Source organism: Platalea leucorodia (genome assembly GCF_965183815.1).
Source record: "Platalea leucorodia genome assembly, chromosome: 4".
NCBI classification, from domain to species: domain Eukaryota; kingdom Metazoa; phylum Chordata; class Aves; order Pelecaniformes; family Threskiornithidae; genus Platalea; species Platalea leucorodia.
The window spans coordinates 1,785,950-1,810,119 of NC_138826.1; positions in this window are offsets into that span (position 1 = coordinate 1,785,950).

The following is a 24,170-nucleotide window of genomic DNA, read 5'->3' on the forward strand; positions in this document are numbered from 1 at the left end:
ACACCGTGAACAGCCTGGGCATGGCCGTGCTCCCCTCCCAGCCGCTCCTGGCCTCGTCTTCCCTGAGTGCATCCTCCGCACAGCAAAGCAAAGCATCCCACGGGACACCACGGAGCCCTGTCCTCCCTGCCCCTCGCACCACTGGCACAGCCCACGGGACATATTCCCCATGAAAAACCAACATTTTTACTGGTGGATTGGTTTTATCATGTGGAAATGGCTCATGGTCAAAGAACGGACCACATCGGTTTTTTACTGCTGCTTCAGGCTGCAAGTGTTCATTAGAAAACAAGAAATTGCAAGAAATCTACAGTCTGCAGCGTATTAGGAATCTACACACTTTAATAGCCCCTTGATAACACCCTTGTAGCTTTTGTTTGTAAATACTTGCTGTTTTCCTCTATGAACTGAACAGCAGGGAAGAGCCCTGGGCCAAGGCAGTGCCTCTGCAAGGAAAGCTTTATAAAGCTCATCCTGGCTTTTTGAGGTGTGAGAGAAACCATATGCCTTCGCAAGCCAACAAGCCGTGTCCAGCCTTGGAAAGAATTAAGCCCCTTCAGCAGGCAGATCGCTTTGCACCCTTCTTCCTTAGGGCTCCCGCTTTCTTGAAAGAGTCAGGATTGTGCCAGAAAAATTCAAATTCATCATTTTTCCAATGTAATTTCAGTCCTTTCACAACTCCTCATTTGAAGTACCACAGAGACAAACTCGGATTCTTGCGATATCACTCTAGTCTGCAGCTGCCAGCTTCTTCCCTCTCAAATCCACCTTGTGATTTTCTGGTGTGATCAATCATCTTATTGAAAGGCCAAATAGATCAATGCAGGGATGGAGAACATAGCTAGATTCTCAGTGTCTAGATCTTTGCACAGATTTGTAGCACCTTCAGATGAAGAGAAAAGGATTTTCAGATTTATATGGAGAAATTTTTGTATGACTCAGTCTTTTATGGCCACAGAAAAAGGAATTTTCACAGGAAAAAGAAACCAAGTGCATAACCCCACTTACCAGGCCACTGGGAAACAGGCACCCATGAAAACCCAAATATGGCAGAACCAAAATTGCCTCTGAGGTTTTGTTTCTTCCCTTGGAGATTTAGAGCAGCAGCGTCCCGCGTGCTCGGTGCGAGAGCCGGGGCAGAGCCACGCGCAGGCTCCAGCTCTCCCACCCGCGCCCAGTAACACACGGCCATAAACAATTCCAGGTTTTACCACTTTCTGCCTTTCTCACTCCTTCCGAAGAAGGGAAGGACTCTCAAGAGCACATAATATGTGGTCGCATAATTACACACTAGGGAAGAAGAGCTCAGTTTTCTCAAATGAAGTATTATTACAAAATAAAGAAAAAGGTAAGAAAAACAGTCCTTCCTTCGCTAATTTTAAATTGATGCAAAGAAACAAGATTGCAGACAAAAACCAAAACATGTAAGATGGTGTAAAAACGTTGTTTGACACCCCTCACTGTACAAGAAGCAAGACTGGGTTGATAATGAGAATTCCTGTAAATTACTGTGTATCAAATTAAACAAAGCTGTCCAGAGCTGACACGAACCTTGACTAAACCCTCCTCAGCACCCTGACCTTTGGCAATCCCCAGAACCCATCAGACATGTTGGATATTTCACAGCGAGCTGGGGTGAGATTTGCAAAACGAGAAAAGGGCTTTGGATGGCAAATTCTCATTAAATTTAACAGAGACTTCCTCCACCAAGCAGCCTTAGAAGGCCCACCACCAACAGCATCGAGCCTTTCGCTGTGCTCAGAGGAGCGACGTGGTTCACCCTGCTTTGTGCTGAAGGGCTAGCCGGCTTAGGCACTGCCCGCTTCATCGGGATCCTGCGTCTGGAGCTCCATCCACCAGCGCACGAAGCTCGCTGATCACCCTGCTTACCAGTAGAAAAAGTCAACTTTCTGAAAACTTTACATGGGTTCCTTCCAGGCGGTTTCACCCTCATCTCACAACATCACTGCTCATAAACACTCATCCTCCCACTGCAAGACAATCCCCAGATTTTATGTAGAGTTAATGCTGATATTTTCCCTTGCTCCTGATATTTGTCATTGCAAACCATGCCTTCTGGTGGTCTTCTCTGTGCTAATCAAAAACATATACATGTTTGAGATCAAGTATTCTCCTCATGCATGCCGCAATGTGCCTTCAGGCCAACATTTTTAAAAGTGGTCATTATTTTAAGTGTTTTCCTTTCTAATACTTAACAGCATGAGCCTGCCAAACAGCCAGGGCCACTTAGAGGTTTCCCTGCCAGAACCTGTGGGCCTCATCATGATCTACTGCTGCTTTTGAGGATTTGTTTGCCTATTTGTGTGCAACTCGCCTGTCCCTTCCCGGAGCCGCTGCTGCAACCCATGCTGCAAGGCTCCTGCCCAGAAATAGCCCTAGAAATGCTCCGAGGACGCAGGAAAAACAGCTTGTCTTTGTAGAAAAAAATGTATTTTCTTCCACTGTTTTCCCCTGAGGTATCAGAGAAGCAAGAACAGGGAAAGCCAGAAAACTCTCACATACCCGCAGATCCCCGTCCAAGGCTGTGTAAAGCTTGGGGCAGTGAGGTCTTATTCAGGGTGGAGGAAAAATGAATTTATTGTAGGGACAGTGCTTGTCGGTGGCATCCTCATTACAATCTAGGTCTCACAGTGATACTAGACAAAAATAGAGTGTTGTTAATTACATTAATGTGTTGTGAACATATTTATGAATAAATATTTAATAACACTTACAAGAAGCAAGCTATAAAGCTCTGGCTTTACTAGTAACTAAACAGGCCACAGTCTCCTTTTTGAGCCTTCTGGCAAGTGATACAGCTCATCTATACCTGGTTGTCCTCCCCATTCTCTTCCAAAATAGGTTGTTCTCACCCATCCTGCATTTATTAACAGCCCCAGGTGTGTGCTGTCTCCTGAACCGCGGCATTATTTGGGACTGAAACCCACGGGACGTAGCGTGGGAAGGCATCGGTGGGTACAAGCCCAGGCTGGGCCAGGGAGGGTGCTGGGAATTAGAGTGGTGTCCAGTGCTGGAGCAGATGATTTTCTCATGCTCAACTTGCTGTTACACGCACAGCTCACACGGCAAACACACTGGCCTGCTATGCCGCAACTGGAAATCTAATATTTGGACATTGTCCAGAAAACTTTTACCACTAGGAATTCAAAGAGTTCACGTTAGAAGAGCAAACATCTAAAAAGCATCAAACATCCTGAAATGCTTATCTCAGGTTAGCTTTTCTTTAGCAATTCTATAAACAACCTGTCCTAAAAATAACCTGACAAGGAAAGGTCAAATGGAGTACAGCCATCACATACCCCAAAATCAATACTGCTAAAATATAGAACAATTCAAAATACATCACCTCAATCTTGCTCCTCTTTATCCATCATCAAACCAACATACCATTGATAATCCTATCAGTGCGGAAGACAAAGAATAAAACACAGTAAGCAGTTCTGAGTTATGGAACAACAAGAAATAACAAAGGCTGGGTTTGAATAAACACATTTTCTTCGAGCTAAAAGATATAGAACTTTTTTTAATATAATCATATCTGCCTTTTAGCTCCTGTAATTAAAATTTGAATTCAGTTTAATAATGGCACATGAATGCATGCCTGACTGTGTGAGCCTGATCCTGCATATATCCCTTGAATGGACAGAAACCCTGCAACCGAAGCAGACTCAGAAATCAAAATGCAGATTTGGGTTCTGATGAGGTCCCTCACGCGCTTCTGTCCGCTTCTCTGTACTCTGATAAGCACCATTTTATTTGTGTTCATTTTTTTATGTTGCCTGAAACTGTTCCAATTTCAGGGACATTTCTCTTTCTCCAAGTACATACACCAGTAAATGAATATATTACAAGCACTAGGATAAACACAACTGATATCAATAAAATCTCACAGAAGCATAAACTATTACTTTCTGCAAAAAGCGCAATATTTGGAAGGGCCATTTCTAATGCTGCTATCCTCTAAGGTCTTCAATTAAGGCTGCTTGTTTCTCTCTTCTTCAGGCACTAAGAAATCTCCGAAAGAAGAAATGAAAGAGGCATCCTATTATATTGCAAATATATAACTCTTATGTAAAAGACCAGTTTATCTGCTAGCCGACATATAATTTTCCAACCGCTCTATAAACCAATTTGTTGCTATGCCCCATCCACGCTGCGGAGCTCCCTTCTCATGAACTATTTTCCTGTCTCCATAGTAACAAATTCACCTAAAAGGGAAGGAATGAATAGGGTGATGTACAAAAAATGGGTGACAATACAGTCAAAATAAGGAGCACGTTCAAAAGCTGGAATGACCACAAATACTTCATTTTGTCAGGCAGACCTGCAGAGCTCATGCACAGGAATGTTCTCATCTCAGATCAGCAGGAAAATGGTCGGAGCATTACACTCTAGTATCCTTTTTTCCCCCTATTTTTTGCCATTTTAATCACAGTAACAAGTACTTCTACTGCACTTAGCACCACCGTATCAAGACATCATATTGGAATAAGAAATTAAACCATTGCTACTACTGAGGCCCACAACCACAGCCCTCAAATTTCAAATGCTTGTTGGATAAACAGTACAAATTTTGCAGCAGAATTAATTAGAGGCACCACACATGGATCAAAATACAAAACTGATCTTAATATGTAATAATACCGAAGTGGTAAAAACATTTCCATAAAACATGAGAACAAATTCTGCCTATCCAGAAAAATAAAATTAAAGCAGCATTATCATAAAGTTTAGCAAACCCTCAGTACAGCTGCATAAACGGCGCACGTGTTACCCAGCAAAACACAGCGCTGGAAGATTTGTGTCCCCGCAGCCCTGGGGAGCTGCACACCCGCTGGGTGGGCTGGTGGTACTCTGTACCTTGAAGCACGCTGTTGCCACCTGTCGTAACCATTTCCCCTCTTTAAAAAATGGCTCTAGAAAGAGAAATTACTTAAATATGTAAAATAAATGTGTCTGTAGATTTCTGCATGACTCTGGCTTTAATATCTAGTCTTGCATCTTGGTTATGCTCTTTTGTGACTTGTGAGCCATTTTTCATTCTTACTAAAAACAAAAGAATGTGGTACAAACAACGCCCACCCTTGCAACCAGGGATTCAGGAAATATTCTCAAAGCATCCTTTTCCGATCCCTTTTCTTAACGTTTAAGGGAATTTGAGGCAACAGAGGAAGATACATTCTTATCTACTATACAGACAAGCTGTTTTCTCCTGAATACAAGGAGTATCTTAGTATTCGAAGTATTTTTGTTTAACAGGGATGAAAAAATATTTTTCCTTGAAGATGTTAAAGTAACACCCAATCAGAGAACTGACTCCAAAGACATTATCTGTGGAAATCCAAGACTTCTTTGAAACCACACTAGGAGAAAAACTATTGCATTAGTCTAAGAGCAGCTGGTTTCACTCGTGCCTGGAAGGCAGGCGCCTCCTCCCCTGCCGCCATTAGCGCAGGCTGGTTAACGAGGTCCTGTGCTGCCCTCGCTGCCTCCAGCATCACCGGCTGAGCCGTGCCGCCATGCCCAACACGAGCCGTGCCGCCATGCCCAACACGAGCCGTGCCGCTATGCCCAACACGAGCCGTGCTGCCATGCCCAACACGAGCTGTGCTGCCATGCCCAACACGAGCTGTGCGGCCATGCCCAACACGAGCCGTGCCGCCATGCCCAACACGAGCCGTGCCGCCATGCCCAACACGAGCCGTGCTGCCATGCCCAACACGAGCCGTGCCGCCATGCCCAACACGAGCCGTGCCGCCATGCCCAACACGAGCCGTGCCGCCATGCCCAACATGAGCCGTGCCGCCATGCCCAACACGAGCTGTGCCGCCATGCCCAACATGAGCCGTGCCGCCATGCCCAACACGAGCCGTGCCGCCATGCCCAACACGAGCTGTGCCGCCATGCCCAACATGAGCCGTGCCGCCATGCCCAACACGAGCTGTGCCGCCATGCCCAACACGAGCCGTGCCGCCATGCCCAACACGAGCCGTGCCGCCATGCCCAACACGAGCTGTGCTGTAATGCCCAACACAAGCTGTGCCGCCATGCCCAACACGAGCCGTGCCGCCATGCCCAACACAAGCTGTGCCGCCATGCCCAACACGAGCCGTGCCGCCATGCCCAACATCGCGATGAACCCCGCGTAGCACCTGTTAAGAAGCAACATCAGCATTCACACCTCTATGTTATCAAGGGATGGTTAAGCTGTCTATATTGTAATCTGAAGACATTCAGGTTAAAGTTTCAAAAGCGAGACTTCATGAGCTTTTAACTGATGGGATTCTGAATGTAAAAGATAACGAACCAAGAAAACAAGCCTGGGGCTCATGGGGCTGAGCTGGGAGACCAGCCAGGAGCGGAGGAGGATGAACCGAGGAGAAGCCTGAGCTGCCACTGAGTCCAGAGCCTGCATTCATAGTGGTAGGAAGAAGCACTGACATTCCCCCAAAAAATCAAATCAGCTGTTTCTTGGAGATTATTGCACTGGTAGCAGGAGCAAGGTGAACACAACATCTCATCTGCCAGCCATAGTGCTAGGGAAGCGAGCAGAGGTGTTCTCCCTCGGGCTGGGAAGTGCCGTTGCATACTCCCACTGGTCCAGAAACAAGCCAGAAAACCAGGGGGTAAAAATCAGAATTCTTTATATTGCATCACACAAAGCATTATATGTCTGTGTATCAAAAACAGGAGTTAAATTCAAACTAGCCCTTAGGTTGAACAGTAATCGCCGCTATCATAAAAACTTTGTCATTCAGGAAATATACTTTAATATTGTCTGTCTCATTGAAAAGATGCTTTCCCACTCTGGCTTGACTGAAGTTAGTCTCTAAGTATCTGTTCAAGGCTGGGAAGGAAACAGATATTTTACATTTATTGAACTTGTCATGGCAAGAATCACTTATTCTTTGGTTTCTGGCAGAAAACAGTCCAAACGCAAAGCCAGACGGTATTGAAGGAGAAAGGGAACCGTCAGCTCCCTGGTCCCGACATGCCTCGCTCCCCCCGCCTCTGCAGCACAGCAGTGCTCCCACATCAGCGCCCTCCCTCGCAAGGGTACAAACGGAGCTGTGCAGGTAAATGCGCTTCTTTTCCCCCTCCTGTAGTAATGAATTCCTTAAGAGTCTTCCCAGAGAGAGCCCAGGACCACGGAGCCGGAGCCGGCCAAGCTCCCTGACCAGAGAGGGCACTCAAACACGAGCCAAACCTCCGCTTGCTTTTTCAAACCATCTGCCGTTTCCCTCAGGGAAAAAATAGGAAGCGCAAAACAAAACCACAGATCTGCCCCTTACTGGAAAAACAATCCACTTATTATTTTTTCTCTTTTTTTTCTGGAACGGGACAAACTGCCATTTACCCACTCTTAATCCTCCACGCTGTAGGAAAAGACTCTCCTATTTGGCCACCATGAAATTGTATGAGCTGACTTGATTTAAAAGTTGAACTGTGTTATACCTCATGAACAAAATGCTTAGGATGAGCTAACCGTGTCTATTTCTTCTGCTGCAATATAACCTTTCTGTGGTTTTTATTTTTTTCTTGTTGCTGTTGTTTTCTTTTTCTCTTAAAAGAAACTATACCTTGAGCAGTTCATATATTTTGCTTTTCAGAAAGACTCACTGTGCAAAGGATGAAACATCACCTACACTAATAAAAAGTACTTTGTTGAATAAGCCATCAGAATTGCTTCCTAAAGAGCCTTCCATAAGCAAAATAAGCTCTGTGGTTTGGACACCGTGTACCATCCAGACTCTGACAGCTACAAAAGGAATAGTTAAGTTTTGTAGTACGTGCAGATTGCTGAAACGCTGTTCCTTCAGAGAGGAAAGGGAGCTACCAATGCAACAGGCATGTCATTCAAATATCAAAAAGCCAAAAAACTTAAAAAGCCAAAAGAGCATCTTTGATACCACCTGAAATATGGAATATTTGTAGGGAAATAAAGAGCAGAACATTTTAAAAGCCTATCTATATGCAGCTACAAATGCCCAGGCTAGCGTGTATCTGCTCCCACATGATGCTGTGTTAGGTATCTCGTACCTGATTCAGATGAAAAATTCCCTGTAGTCGTTGGCAACGGCTGCCACCGCGACCAAAGCACTGGGGACCAAATCAGGCATCTCCAGAAGAGAAAGCGTAAGCACCAAACGCAGAGGTTTACCCAGAGGATATGGAGGCAGCACCACAGGCACTGGTGTAGTAATATATATTTCTGTTTATGTCACTAAAACTGCTGCATTTGATGTTAATTCATTGATTAAATTTTACTTCTGCATATTCCAGTCCCAAACTTTGAGCTATGAGTGGCTGAAGCTTTAGGAGAGAGCAACCACTGCCAGCTTCCACTGAAGTGAAACATTAGCATCATCTTATAGGCTATAGGGAGCAGGAGCTTCATCTTAATATACAACCAAGCAGTGATTTGGTTTTTTTTAAAAAAGCCGACATGAGGAATCTTCACAGGCACCTCTGAACTGTAGAAGTGAAGCCTATTTAAATTAGATGGGAGTTTGGAAACATGTTTAATTACAATGTTGATAAGAGCTAGTTTTCACAGGAATGAATTAGAGAGACTTTCTGGATCATTTTGCATTTTTCTTCATGGTTGGCCTGTTTTGCTGGTAATTCAAAAGGCTCAGAAAGACACACACAAAAAAACCCTTTTGCTACTTTCTCAAAAGCATCTGAAAAAAAGATGACACCTTCCAGTGATGTAAACTAGCTTTGCTAAACCTAGTGGAACTTCCCTGATTTATACCGGCTGAATACATTGCTGTTTATGCTTTGGGATTTTTATCAGAAGTTGTAGTTTTCAGAAATTGATTGCTGTTTTCAGCAATCTAATCCCCGTCAGGTGGTGAGACCCTTCAGCTCCCAGTCACATCAGTGAAATCCAGCAAAAGTACTGTCAAAACCAGAGACCAATTGCCTGCAGAAACGCTGGTGTTAGCTAAAATTGATCATAAAATACTTATTGAATTGCTAAAAGATGCCTAGCTAATCCTTTCAAACTTTATAAATATATTTCTTGCTGAAGAGAGAATCTTTACGTCATTGGCAAATTGGACTACAAACCCGGGAAAGATTTGTTGGTTGCAGATGTGCATCCTAAAGCCCTTGCCAGAACGGGTGGTGGAGCAAAGCAGAGCGCTGCAGGGGCAGTAGAGGAAAACGCAGGGGAGGGACCTTGCCCAAGGGCAGGACCCGCTGGCCCCGCAGGAGTCCCACCAGGTTTCTGTCCCGCTCATCCCCGCGCCGTGATGGAGGTCCCACCACCACCCCCCGATTGCTGCACTCTTGCTGCCGGAGGGATTGAGCACTCTGAAAATCTGGTGTCAGCATGTAAATAAAACAAATATTAAATATTAAAACTGTAAATTAAAGGTTTTTCATTAGTTTTCATTCACTTAGCAGTAGCATTTTTGTTCACAACTGCTTTTCTGAATTTGTTTTCAAAATTTTATAATTTTATGACAGAATAAAGAAACACTCATTTCTGTAACCCTTCCCACGCAGGTGATTGAAGTGCTCCGGAGCCATCTTGGATGAAAGCAAAGTCTCTTGCTGCAAATGTAATTAATTCTCAAGCTCCACTGAATTCTACTAGATCTAAAGCACGTCATCACTGTATGCAGATATTTAGAAGAAATTTGTGCTTGAGTAATACCTGAGAAACTTGTACTTGAGTAAAACACTTCTTGTGTTTTTTCAGAATCTATTTCGATAATAACATCAAGCAGTTTGAATTTTGGAAAAACGAAGTCAGAAGTTGACAGGAATTTTGCAGGGACAGGAAGAAGGAACCGATACACTCATTTGATTTGATATTAAATTTTTTCTTGTGTTCTTAAACATAGACATTAATCTTTCTAAAGACATACGGAGCACCTTTCATCATATAAACAGGAAGTGAGAATTTTATAATAGAATTACTTATTGAATTATTAGTGAGAGAAGCTTGCTTGAAGTAATATCTCCTCCTATTTGTCTCTAAAATTACTAACCAAAGTAAAGGTCTATGATCTTCTACATGAGGTCCCTTCTTACTTTCGCTTTTACCTTTTCTTCTTGCCTTTTTCACTCTGATCTATCTACAGTGAGAGATTTTGAAGTTTCGTTCCTCCAGAATAAATAGAAGAGCTCCCTCCTTCCATTTTATTGTTAATCCTGCAAACCTGAGAACAAAAACCTGAGTGGTTCTTACTTTTCTACACACTTGCACGAGCAGAAGGGCTACGTGTTGCCCTCAGTTAAAGCAGTGGAATTGCACCTGAAAAAAAAATGAGGCAGCTACATACAAAGGGGGAAAAAACCCAGACCAGCAAGGCTTATGTCTTCTTTTCTACATTCACACAGAGCTGAAAAGCAGAGAGCGTCTGCTGAACACGTCCTGATGCTGGGATTTCCTTGGCAGAGAGCACTGGGGGATACTCACTGTTCCCAGGTCTAATGGGCTACTCTCTGCCAGCTTGAGCATGAATTACAACAGCTTCAAGGCTGCTCTAATGTATTCTGCTCTTCGAGGATCCTTGTGGGAATATATTATCTATGGAAGCTCAGCGATGCAGAGCTGTATCACAGCCCCTCTTGGCCCAAGTACCTAACGAGGTACTTGCATTATTTGCGTTAGGGTGGCTCCAGAGAAGCCCATGGCCATGCTGTGCTTAGTGCTGCGGAAACACAGCAGGGCAAACCCTCTCCCAGCAAGGGACAAGAAAAAAATGGCCTGGGACCAGTTGCCTGTGGGGTGTGGGGCCATGGCTGTGCAGAAGAGGCTTCCCCCACCTAAAGCCCACTTCTGTGAGGGAAATCTCTGCTGAGTGCTTGTGGGCACAATCCGCAGCCCAGAAGAAAAAAGCAGAAAGCCAAGCAAATTGGGTTTGCTTTTTTCTGAAAAGAAAAAAAGAAGAAAAGGAACTGCATTTTCATATTTGGGCAATGTAATAAATTGTAATTATTTGATCTTTACTTGAATGAGGAAACTTCATTGAAGAAAGTTTCCCTTCCCTCAAACTGGAGGCCAGGACTAAAACCAGTGCTGCACAGACTGGAGGATGATTTCATACAAAAACTTTCAGGCGCTCATTCAACATTGCAAAGTGGATTTCAGGCACCAGAAGGGGAATACTTTCTCCTTTGAATACAAAAATCTAGTGGGATTCCTTTGTAATCTACACTTTTCTCTAGGCCTTTTGAAGCTTCACTTTAGGCTGAGTTCAAGTGAGTAGTCTTTATTTCTGCTTCCTCACAGCATTTTTACTCTGGGGCTCACTGTTGCTTTGTTTGCTTGGGAAGGAGGATAAAAAACAAAGAGTGAACAGAAATCACCCTCTGAATCAAAGCTTGGCATGACTTCAGTTTGCCAAGAAATGATTTTATTTATTAAAGATGTGAAAATCACCGCTTCCATTGCACACCTAAATTTTCACTTAAGCAAGATAACTGCAGTCCTGAAAGAGGAACAACCAGTGCTTAGGAATAGCAGAAATGGGTACTTTGAGATCATAAGTATTTTATAATGCAAACTGAGAGAGAATAAAGTCTGAAATACGGCCTTAGAAACTGCTTCATCTATGCAACAGCAGCTTTCTCCATTTGCCTGACAGTTTTAAAGATGCTCTTGTTCCAGCAAAAGAAATAACACTGATATTTGTCATATGAGGTCACTGGCTGTTTTATCCTACAGTTTAGGTTTTATGCTGTGCAGTTCAACTTCTGACTCATTCAGAAACCAAAGAAGTTTGTGGCAGACAGAAGACGACGAAAGACGTGTGCAGTGCTGACCCACAATCCACCATCCGCTTCTCTGAGGCGCTCCACTTTGTCCAGACATTGCCCTTCCACAAGTACTTTCTTATTTATATTGGTATAAATATACATTTATTTATTTGTATCTCATACATGTAACGGCATCACTGTAATATTGATCCATTCTCGGTTTAGTGAAATTAATGGTCTGCAGTGGCTTTTCACTAGCTTTGAATAAGAAATTTCCCATTTTAACTGAATTTACTTAATTTTAAATTTATCTTTCCCATTTTAACTTAAAAAATCCTATTTAGTTCCAAACAAAGAGTTTTGATTTTAGTTTATCAAGTTTGCCAGCTAAGCACTCAGCTACATGGGCAATAAAGTTGCGTTCAAGCCTCGCTTCTCTATTAAGCAGCCTTTTTTCCTATCTGAGAGCAGGTTTTTGCTACATGGACTCCTCACCTCACTTAAGAAACATCTCTCACCAGGCAAATTCTCACCAGTAGTTCACTTGGCCACCAGCCCACATCCAGCTTCCCGCTGGCTCTCAGCGGGGGCTTCAGTAGGAGATTTGGGGGTCATCATTCCGGAAAAGCAGAGGGTTGGGAAGCGTTTTACTCCTGCAAGGAGAGTGGAGAAAGCAACCGTAAGAACATGTTCCTTAAACAGCAGCATCACTCTGCATCCCTACCGCTGCATCTCAGCTGAATGTTAAGGGGAAACAGCATGAGTAATTTATGCCTGGCAAATCTCTAAAAACAAGCAGGGAATTTATCATAAGAAGCAGTGCTTGTGGTAAAAAGGATGCGGTTTTCTGCATTTGGCTAGGAAGGGCTCCTAACAAGCTTCAAGAAGATTAAGCCTCCCTATCCTGTGGATATTTTAACATAGAGATACAGTGTAAGAATAAGTCTTTCTCTCAAGAAAACATCCCACGCTGCTGATTGAGAAATATTAAGAGGCTTAAATAAATGTCGTCCTTTTGTTGTATCATGGTATCTCTGCAGCACGCAGCGAAAATCGCAGGAGGCACCATCGTCTCCAAAATGTTAAAGAAAATAATATTACACTGCAAGTGAACCACTATCATGAACAAGTTGTAACAATTTAATATGTTTATTGAAAGCAAAATTTTCCATATTTTCAGCAAGTTCTTGTGCCCTTTGGGATCTATTGTGTAGCTCAAACAACCAGCTACTGTCCCCTCCAGCAATAAAACGTTAATAGACTGAAACTTTTCAATTGCATTACCGTGAATGTGATGCAATTTAATTTTATAAGGTTCCATCAATAATACATAAAAAATATTGTAAAACATAAAGCAATGATTTTAATTCCTAGAAGTGGGTCTGGAGAAACAGCAGATGACGTGCAGTACTAAGCAGGTGCCAAATACCATTATTTACTCCTGTTAAACTCCACATGCCCAGAGCTGGGCAGACAGCGCCTATGCAAACACCTTGCTCCGCCAACCACCTCCCTTTGGTCATGTTAATTAAATCATAGTCCTAAAAGACTACTTCTGTCTAGCAAACTACATAAGCCTCTGGTTTTGAAGGTTAATTAACTGTGCAGGAAATAGGTTGTAAAAAGTGTTACTTTCAACCAACTTAATATTTGCTATGAGGACAGATGCTGGTGCTTGACAAAGAGGACATATTTTTCTATTATCCACACAGGCTCTGATCTCTGGCCTGAAGACACAATGGGAACACATTACGGACTTGTCACTGGGGACAGTCACAAGTATAAAGTGTGAAGAGAAAGAGTTTTTTAAAGACATTTTCACCTCTGGAAGGGTCTGATCCTTGGTGACAGAAGTGGGACAGCAGAGACCTACAGTCAGCAGTGCTCTGAAAATGCATCCTGCATGACTGCTATCCTATTTTTCCCATGCCCATGATTCCCAGGGATGAAATTAGCCTTTTGTGTTCAACCAGATGAGATGAATCAGGTTGCAGCAACCAGATGTGAGGGACCAGGTTGCACCAGATGTGCAGCCTTTGGCATCCTCTGGGGCTGCAGCCCTCTACAGTGACCCCCTAACTCCTGCTGGGGCCCATTTTGGGACATCTCATATAAGTCTCAAACACAGTGAAAGGACATTAAATAGTGTAAGGGAAGGAGAAAGATGAGGAGGAGAATTTTAACCAGCATGGGATTTCATTGAAAGACAAATCTCTGTTAGAAAGTGTAAATGCAGAATTTGGCTCTTCCATTTGTGCCTTCATGTCCACTGAACAGCAGGGTAACCACTAAGTATTAATTATAGACTAACTTTTAGTTTACTTACCTTTTAACTAAAGAGATAAATTATTGGGTATTTATGTAATATATGCGTGCATAATTAGCATAGAATCTTTATTTTAGCATCTGTAGGAACCAAAATCCAAGTGGCAGCACAAACCTGCTGTCATTCAAGTACAATTAAAGCTAATTTTTTTATTTAATGATGTGATGTGAATGCACATCATAAAGCTAACACAACGTAAGGCGAGAGATGTGCTTTATCGCTGCAAAGCAGAGCCCAGATAACCACTGAGCCTGAATTGCACTACAGACTTTCCAGTACAGTCAGGAGGAGACATTTCTGTGTTGAGACAAGGCCAACATATCCTCCAGTTGTGTATAGCAGCATAAAAATACTTTGCCAGTAAGGCTCACTTTGCTTGCCAAATCAGCATTTTTCCCTGGCATAAACTTGCTCAAGTGCATTATTTACAGAAATAGCAGACAACTCAGCTTCAAGAGGAGCTTTGGGACAGGTCCTTGGGCAATATAAGCAGCCTCCCTGGACTGAAAGCAGTGGGTTTACTCACACTGAAGAAATGGTTTGGAAAGGACATGCCAAATGCTTTTACTGAAAAAGAAAACCTGATATTCAGACCTGCAGATCTTTTCAAGATAAGGTGTCCCACAAGCATAAGCACAGTCTCACGTAGGGGACACGGCAGTGACCAGGCACCTGATAGTTGGCACAGGAGGAAATGACAGCTGAAGATAAACAAGACCTAGAAGATATAAGACATTAGCCTTGTACTTGAAACAGCCTCACATGATGCAGGTATATACGTACCACACTTATTTTCATCTAGGAAAGCTTTTAGAAGAAGTACCTGGTCTGAAACATTCTGTGAGAAGTGGATCCAAAAATAAAAGCTCTTCCCATAAGCTTCAGCTTTGAATAACTCTCACATGAAGACCAAGCTTGGCAGATTTGTGGCTGATGTGCTGGGTTGTGACATCTGAAGTCAGATTGTAACTTGACATGAGAGATCCAATCTGACAGGATGCATCAGCTTAAGATGCAGCAACTGAAGTCTTAAAAATATGTTTTTCTCTTTGCTCTGCAGTTTTGACAAAAGCTCCACTTACAAAAATTGCCCATCAGGTACTCCCTGCCTCAGCTCTTGGCTGACTTTAACTGGTGGGCTCAGTCACAGAATGCTGGACCATTCTTCGCAAAGAAACATGATGCATTTTTTGACATTTCACAATGTTTGTTCCTATTTCAATACCCAGACCACTGACTACATTTTCTTGAGGAAAAGGCATTCAAATTAAAATAACACCTATGAAAGTGGCAAATCAAAGGTCTTGGAGTGCGATGCACCAGCACTGTCCTTCCCCTTTCACACTGGTTTGTATTACTTAGGGTGACAGATTTTATCTGTGGATAGCAGCCCCATCCCTGTACCTTTGGCCGGCCTCCTTCCCACAGTGATGCCATATACATTTATCTCACCGAAGCGTCAGTGAATCAAATTACCTTCTCCATCCACAACGTATGAACCTTCACAGGACGCATGAAGTATCCTCTTTAAATTAAGCTTATTTTGTAACATCCCTCATGTGCAGCCACTTCCATTCCATCAATATGTGAAGGAGACTAAACAGACACAATTTGCATCCCAAAGAATCAGAGATGTGAGCTAAATCAAAGAGATCTATACGATAACTTGCAGGTAGTTAAACCCTTTTCATTATACCAGCATAGATCCCCACTGACTTACCCTTTAGTATATTAGGTGTAATTATGTCAAGAGAAAACTAGCTGAGCCTAAAAAGAAAGTAAAACCTACTGACAAGCAATTTACAGCAATCGTATTAGCATCTGAATTTGGGTCGGGAAGCATGGAAGTTCAAGATCTCCTTTTCCACCAGCAGAGCATCCACACCCAGCCCTTTATGGTGGCTCTGACCCCGGGAGACCATTTTGGGGGCTCTTCAGTGACTGCAGCCTTTGGCTGCTCACATGTAAACACCAGAATTTTGCTACTTCTCAGTAGCTGAGATTGTCTTCGTTAGTATGGAAGTGACTAAAATGAAAAATAAAGGCTGCTAGTGAGGATTTCTCTTCAGTTTCTTGGTGCAGCTTCAAATATTAACAAAAGCCCCAAAGCAGCTGATGGCATCGGTTACCCTACGCTGAGGCAGAGTGATTTATAGAGAAAAAGCATCTAAACAGAACAACACTGGCATTGGTCAAGGGTAAAGTGAAAAAAATCATTCACTCAATGGTGACCCAGTAATTCAACTCAACTATTGGTCATAACAAAACTCTTGACCTCATCTCCTATTTAACTTCCCAAAGGAAGTTTTGATGGCATCCAAGACTGGATACGTTTGAATATGATCACAGACATACTGGCTCTTTCCTGGCTAAACCATGTGAAGCTGGAGAATAGTATCTGTCCTAAACAACCAAATGACATAAAAATCGATCACATCCACATCCTTATTATCATGGTTAGAAAATACGCTTGAGTAAACACTACATGGAGCAATCTCATCAAATTCAGTACTAGGATTTTGTGCCTTCAACTGGTTTTTCCCACCTATGAAGACCACAAACAGTGTTTCCAGGCTAATTCCCTTGTGTCTTCATAGGGACAAAGACAGGAGACAGAAAAACGTAAGGAGGAGAACAGTTATGGAAGGACTGATCCAACCACCCTCAAAGTCATTTTGGGTTTTGAATCAAAGTTTATGTCAGCTTGGGAGATTGGTCCCACATCCTGCTCCATCCTGCTCCAAGTTGCTGAGACTGAAAAAAGCACCCTCAGAAAGAGCAATTTTAGACCATTTCTTTATGTGCTCTGTTGCTCACCTTTTTTTTTCATATTTCTTTCAAATATTGTAATTCATACAGGAGATAGAGGAGATTTAGAGGATAATTTTTGTTAATGATACATAAGCTTAACCTCATATTGATAACTGGTTTTGAGTAGCAATTGTGTTGTTTGCAAAAAAAAGTAGGAGCCAATTTAGGGAATTAACCCAGTAATTAACCTTAATTAACAAATTAAGTAATTAACCCTCAGGGCATGAGCACTGCTATAGGCATCAGCCCACCCTGGGCACACCATGAGGAACCCTATCTGCAGGAGATCACAGCGACGGGAAAGGAAAATTGCATGGCCATTCCCAGAAAATTAAACACCAATTTGAAAACTCATCATGTGTTTTTAAAGCTCTCTGAGCACTTGAAGAGTGCAAGGAGCACCCTGGGACAAAGCACTTGTTCAAGCACAGGCTGTACAACAAGCGCTGCTTGTGCCAGTGGAAATTCATCCACCTTTGGGTCCTTGAGCAGCCCGTGATGGGAGGACCACCAACCTTTCATTGCTAAATCCTGACCCAGTTGGTTACCAGTGTTAGGTGGAAAAGAGCAGACATTTTGCACCACATACATGGTCAGATCGTCAGCTGGGATGAGCTGTCAGAAGCTCCTTTGAAAGAAACTGTGATATTTTGCACTCACAGAGATGCTGCTACTCTGGGGACAGACAACTTTTTTCCCCAAAATTCATATGTCATCATAATAACGGATGTCAAAACGAAATGTGAGTGTTGAGCAGGCCCACAGAGCATGACCGCCAGCAGATATAACCCAACTTACCTGGGCTGCTTTCAACATCCCATCGATGTTTGGTCCTGGTGGCATCTGCTATATTTCGCTCACAAGAATCTCCGAGACCTATAATGTAGCTTAAATCCCCAAGCCAACTTCTGGTCCCCATGAACCATCATGAGAAACATCACCATGTACCAAGAAACCCATGAAGCAGCTTTGGATGGATTTTGGGGTGAGGTTTTCAACACCCACTGCTTCCCTGAAGTCTGTCCCTCCCTGCAGTTAACAAGGACACAGCACAGGAATCATTCTGCAGTAACCATACCTCAGCTTTGTACAAGAAGTATAGACCCACAAGGCCACCGTGTTTTGCCTTTTCTGCTCAAAGGAGGAGCTCACTGTGGATGCAGCAGACCCAGGCTCAAAGCACCGAGAGCTGAGAAGACAGCCAGCAGTCCCAAGCCCAGGCAGCCCTGGTATGTTGTTGTTGTTCTGCTTTACAGTGCAATTGCCAAAATGTAAAAGAAAACATGTTTTCTGCATGAGAAATGTGTTTCTAGCTCAGACAAGGAAAGAATACTTCATTTTTTTTAAAGAATAGTTAGAAAACTGGATATTTCTGAAGAATGAACTCTGTGAATATAAAGTAGCCGAGTCCCTGAAGATCGGCAGTTTCCCAAGGAAACCTCTATGAATCTTGCCAAGCACACAGTATGAATAATTCCTAAAACAATTATCGGGTGAAGTAAATAGGTGGCTCAACAATTCAAGTACGTGCCTCCGAGGGTGAGGGATTAATTGCAGGGAGACAAATCTGAGCCGGGTGCCGCTCCATGAAGTTCAGTGGCATCTCACCGAGGCTCTGCCCATCCCGTGGGGACACGGGCGGCGAGATGCCCTGGCACCAGACCCCCAGCCTCCCCGCCATCCAGCCCTGGCACTCCCTCGAGCAAAGGCTGGCCCTTTGGTTACATTACATAGTGATTTTGAGATGCTAATAGTAAGTTAAGATGTGCTTAAAATTCACGAGACCTAACGCATCATTTAGCACTAACGACAATTGGGCTGTGCCTGCACTTTGTCACCCGCAGAAGGGACCAAAGAAATGATTCCTCCACACAAGGCCAGGGGGAAGAAGCGATACGAGGAGCAAGGGCTTCCCTAACGTCTGCTGAGAAAGCTGTAATTTCCTGAACGAGAATCATAAGAGAAATTACTTTCATATCAAAGATAGGCAGGGGTTTATAAATATTTATGTAAAACCTGCAAAAAATACATGGTACTGCATAAATAAAATATTTTTTAAAACATTTAAAAAATGATAAGTGCTTCGTGACAAGCACGTGGGAATTTTTTTTTTTTCTGATCCTAGAAGCTTTCATGCAGATCTGGCACTGCTATACTGCACTTGTATAAACCGTCGTAAGAGATACTGGAGAGGGAATAAAGGTCCAGGTTAAAGAGCTGTGTTAAATATTTCCCTCCTGCTGTGCTCTACGGGCCCTCTCTGCCCCTCCTCTGCCCTCCCAGCAGGTCCTCATGCACACGATGCTTCTCTACCAACATAAAGAGAGCGAGAAAACATTCCCTCAGCAAGTTCAGCTCTCTTACAGAAAATAATTTACTTAATATAAGGCTGAATTAGGAGGGCTTGAATCACCTTGTCCTGGTCTGAGTGCTTGGAAAGGGTTCTGTGGCCCCTGGGGCAACGTTTCTGGGGAACATTTCCCTCCAAAGCTCAGCTCCTGCTAAAGGTCCTCGTCTGAAGGCCAGTTACAGGCTACTAACACATCCAGCACACAGTGAATTTAGGCAGGACTCTGCTATGTGCACATTAGCATTGGTTTACGCAGCAGAAATGGAGGCACCCCCCAAACCTTTTCCCTTCCATTTGCATGCCTGCCTGGCAGCACGCTCCAGTGGCTGCACAATTAGCTCCGAGCACACTGCAAACACAAGCTTGCCCCATTGCTAATATTCCCTTTTTTCCTCCCCACCTTCTCCACCCACTTCTCCAAATTAAAAAGTCCCACATCTACTAAAGGACAGAGGCGTCCTTGCAATTTAGGGTAACACAGGGGAGAATCAGGTGCACCGGGAGCAGACACGGACCAGCCGAAGCTCCCCGCAGGCATGGGGAGGCATTGGGGGACAGACTGGGGTGAGGAGATCACCGCTCCAGCTCTCCCTGCTCTGCCTTCCTCTGTCCACGCACGCACCGAGCAAAGGCTCTGCCTGTCCAAGCTGTTCAGGAGCCGGCAGCGGTTCTCTGAACCCGTAAAAGCTGCCAGTTGAAGCAATTTGGTGAAAGCGTTTGCAGGTTCAGGAAAACCAAATCTGTTTGACAGAAACATCATCATCATCATCATCATCATCATCATCATCATCATCATCATCATAATTTATACTGACACTTGATAAATTCCTAAGAGATTTAGAAGTCTAGATGATGACTTCAAATATCATCGGTCCACGGGGATAATTTGGTAGTTTGATCCTTACCTTTCACTTGAGTTTTATGGCGCGTTTCTAACAGCAATGAAAACCACTGCAAAGTGTCACAGGGTCTTGTGGATGCATAAGAGCACACTCTCCTCTGAGCTCTTTTCCTATTAGGAGGTCTACATGCATTAAAAAAAAAAAGGAAAAATTATCTTATTTATAATTTTTGCCAAAATATTTGAATGAGGCGTAGTGGGTCTGGTCTGTTCCCTGGCTGCCAGGGTCCCCGTGATGGGATGACTGTGCTGAGGGGCTGTCAGGGCCTTTTTAGCTCCCTGTACAGGGAAGAAATACAGGGAAAAAACAATACTGAAGTACCCAACTCCTCTGAAAACAAAGATCTGAACAAAAAACCCCACGCTTCAGTTTAGAAGTGTCATTAACAGAGCAACCACACCAGCAAAACCTGCCTGCTTCATACAGTCCTGGGAGATCTTGTCCAAGTGTCCGGCCGCTGCCGTGTTCCTGAAGGTCCTGGGGGCACAATTTGCTGTTGTTCATACAAATGTATATGACTTATGCAAAAGCGTTCTAATCCAAATGTCTGTCAGCAGTTCCCAGCACCGACTTGTGAGAATGCAAAGGAAGAAAAAGTAATCTTTGTGTTTTTCTCAGAACTAAACAAGTTAAGTCATTTTGCTTTAAGCTCTGTTTTTCAGTCTACTCTATTTCAATCCACTCACTATTAGGTCTGTGCAGACTGTGTTTTCCTTCTCTCTCAGATTCAGTACACAGTTAGGTGAGTAATATAATCAATAAATAAAATGGTTATTATCTTCTGGATGTCATTAGGAGGCTTAGAATTACTTTGTGCCACTAGATCTAACTTATCGCAGATCATCTGGGACAGATGTTATTTAAGATATGTATTAACTATAATCATGTGGGTTAAAATTAAGAGAGGGTATAATGAGCTTCTTAAATCACAGGGAATGTCACTATGGGAAATATCTGATTTTTTTAAGCAGCCCAGCTGCCTGACTCAAGAGTTCGCAATACTCCACCCAAACAGTTCATCCTTCCACACTTCATTACTCTCAGCCTTTCGTACATTAAAAAAAAAAAATAGTCTCTTCTATTCTACCATTATCAGGACACCATTAAAGCATACAGCTCATTAGACTGCGTAGTTTCATGTCTATAACAAAGCTATTAGACAGAAATTGCTACTTCCACAAGTGGTCCGTGCTAGCATTTTAACTTCTGGGACAAAAAAAGCAGGAGGAGGGTCCATTTCTGCGGAGGATCAAGGAAAGATCTCTCTTCCATGGGATCTGTTCCTAACTCTGAGAGAGGAACAGCAACATGGCATGAGGATGAGACTGGCAACATCAGTCACTGCATCACAAGTAGAGAGCTGCCATTTGAAAACATTAGAGATCCATTGCATTTTAAAAGCCAGGGCAAGAAAACATGATTTTCTGCAAAAATGTATTTAAGACAAATGACATTTTACACATCAGAACCTAAGATGGTTAACGCTATTAAATATCATTCATGATCACGTCTTAATATTTTTTTCTGTCTCTCTCAATGGAATTTGCTGGCAGAACAGACGCACAAGTTGTTTTGACCACTACCATTAAAAAGAACAGCAACTGCCTGGCTAATGTCGATGGTGGCTTTCCTGAGCAGGAAACATTGGAGTTACTCTGCAGATGGAAGCTGTGGATGCCTGAAGTTCTTAACACTGACAGATAAAAATGCAACCTAAATTCCTTTCATTACTGTATTAATTCCCACATTTTATTCATTAATCTAGATTAAATTTAATCAGTTTTTACACAAGTGTGACCAAAAGAAAGTTGATAATAGATGTGAGAGGCCCACAGAGGAATACAGACAGAAAAGGAAAAGACAGCCAAGGACTATTTGTGAGCAGCAAATCCCTCCTGCGATGGGCGCGTGGGTCGGTGGCCTCCGCAGCACCGCTCCTCTCCCACCGCAGACACCAGTGTGCCAGTGCTCATCTCGGCATCAGTCAGATAGAGGGGGGCTTCCTCGGGGTTTTCCCCAAATCCCTTACCCAGCCTCACCTTATTCTTTCACAGTCCTGTGGCCTTATAAAACTCACATTTGGAAAGGCGTCTCTCCGTGTGTGAGGGGAAGGAGGCCAGGAAGGGTGAAGCGAAGCCTTTTTCGCCCTCCATCCAGCCCATCCGCTCCCTCCCCGGGCAATCGCTGAAGCCGCAAGGTGCCCACTTTGCCAGGACTTTCTGCCTGTGTTCGGGTTAGAGTCACAGACATTTTCTGAAGACTCCTGAGTTACTCCTCGTGGAAGGCAAAGCAAAGAAATAAATGTTTATTGTGGCTTTAATGGCTACTTATGTTATTGCAGTCAATTGCACACTCCCCGGAGCGGTGCGGTGAAGAACGCACATCCCTGGTAATAAGTAGCAATTAGGAAAAACAGGTAGCACCATCTACGAGGACTCTCTTTATGATAAAAACGGGTGGCACTAGAGCTCATAGTGGTCCCCGTGGCAATGGCTGGGAGCTCGGTCCCGGGCGTGGGGAGGATGCCCCAGCACGGCTCCAAGAACCGCGTGGCTTTGCAGCGTGCCCTGCCTGGGAGCAGCACCACGGGCAAACCCCGGGAGGGAGCAGCGGCCAAAGGCAGGACGGAGAGGAGCCCCTGCCTGCCAGGACAGCTGTTTGCAAATAAAATAAAACTAGATTAGTCCAGGTCCAACGCTCACCAAGTACTCGGCACAGCTGCGGTATTTTTTCTCCCAGAAATCTGTGTGAGCGGTCAGCAAGGCAGAGCACGTTTCGAGTTCTGCTCCATGAGCGCTGGCGATTAAAAACCTTGGTTAAGCGTGTAAAACAAAATGCTTTGTTCCTTTTATCTCATTTTAAATTGTTCAAAAGGTTAATTGTTGTTAAGGTTCGGCTTGTTCACATAAATGCTTGCTGTGTGTAGGAATTAACTATACAGTAAGCTCTATACCTGCTCAGAAGTGTTTGTGAACTCATAATTATTATAATAAAAGCTAAAAGTTATTTGCTGGGGTAAGCCAGCAGCATGGGTATTGTTAGCGATCGGAAAGAGGAAACAAAGGAAAAAAGTGCAAATGAAAACCCAGGTAATCCAATTACAGGAGCACATTTTCTCAGCTAAAAATGAGTTAAATTTCTTCATTTCTTGTATTATGTCACTATGTAGGAGTATCTCTGTAAGATGCGGCTGTAAGCATGCAAATTTTCTAAAGATTTCCGCAATAACAACTGCCGACGAACTTTTACAGCGGTGGTCATTTTAAAGAGTCTCTTCATGCGATCTGTTGGCAGAAGCTGTTGGGTATTGTAGCGACTGGCGTCAGCCCCATACGAGCAGCCCTCAGCGCCCATCAACAGCCGCTCTAGCAGCAGACCAAAAAAATCCATCATCCCACAGTATTAGTGCCTGATCTCACGAGCTCCTTAGGAGGACCAGAGTCCTGCATTGGTAGATTCAGCAACAGCAAACTGTATGTGTTTATTGTGCATTCATTACTAGGAGAATGGTATTATATATGATCGTGACCTTTTGAGACCAACTATTTCTTACTAAAAGAGAAGCAGTTGCTATTGCAACTCCCTAAATATTGTTGCTTTCCACCCGGGCAGCGGGCGCTGCCTGCGGCTCCGCACACCCTGCAAGAGGCAGCCGCGGCGGGCAGCACGGCCAGCACGTCACTCTGCTTCAGCACCAGCAGCACTGCTTGGCACAAAGCTCGTCTGGAAGAATCACCTTTACATTTATCAGGTGTAGCACCCATTTTAAATCTCTCCCTGTTCTGCTGTAGAAAAATAATAGAAGGTTGAAAGCATCCTACCTGAGTTACCCCAGTCTTTGCTTGTTTATTGCTCCCACCCCTCCTTGGAAGAGTCAATCTCGGCCACGTTGAGCAGCCCAGCCTGGCACACAAAGCGATGAAATCGTCTGCAGCCCGAGAGCCTCTGACACCAGTTACAGCACGATGGGCTCATTCAGCGAGAGCTGACCTCCTCCGTGTCCAATATCCCTTTCCTACTAGTATCTTTTTTTTTATTTTAT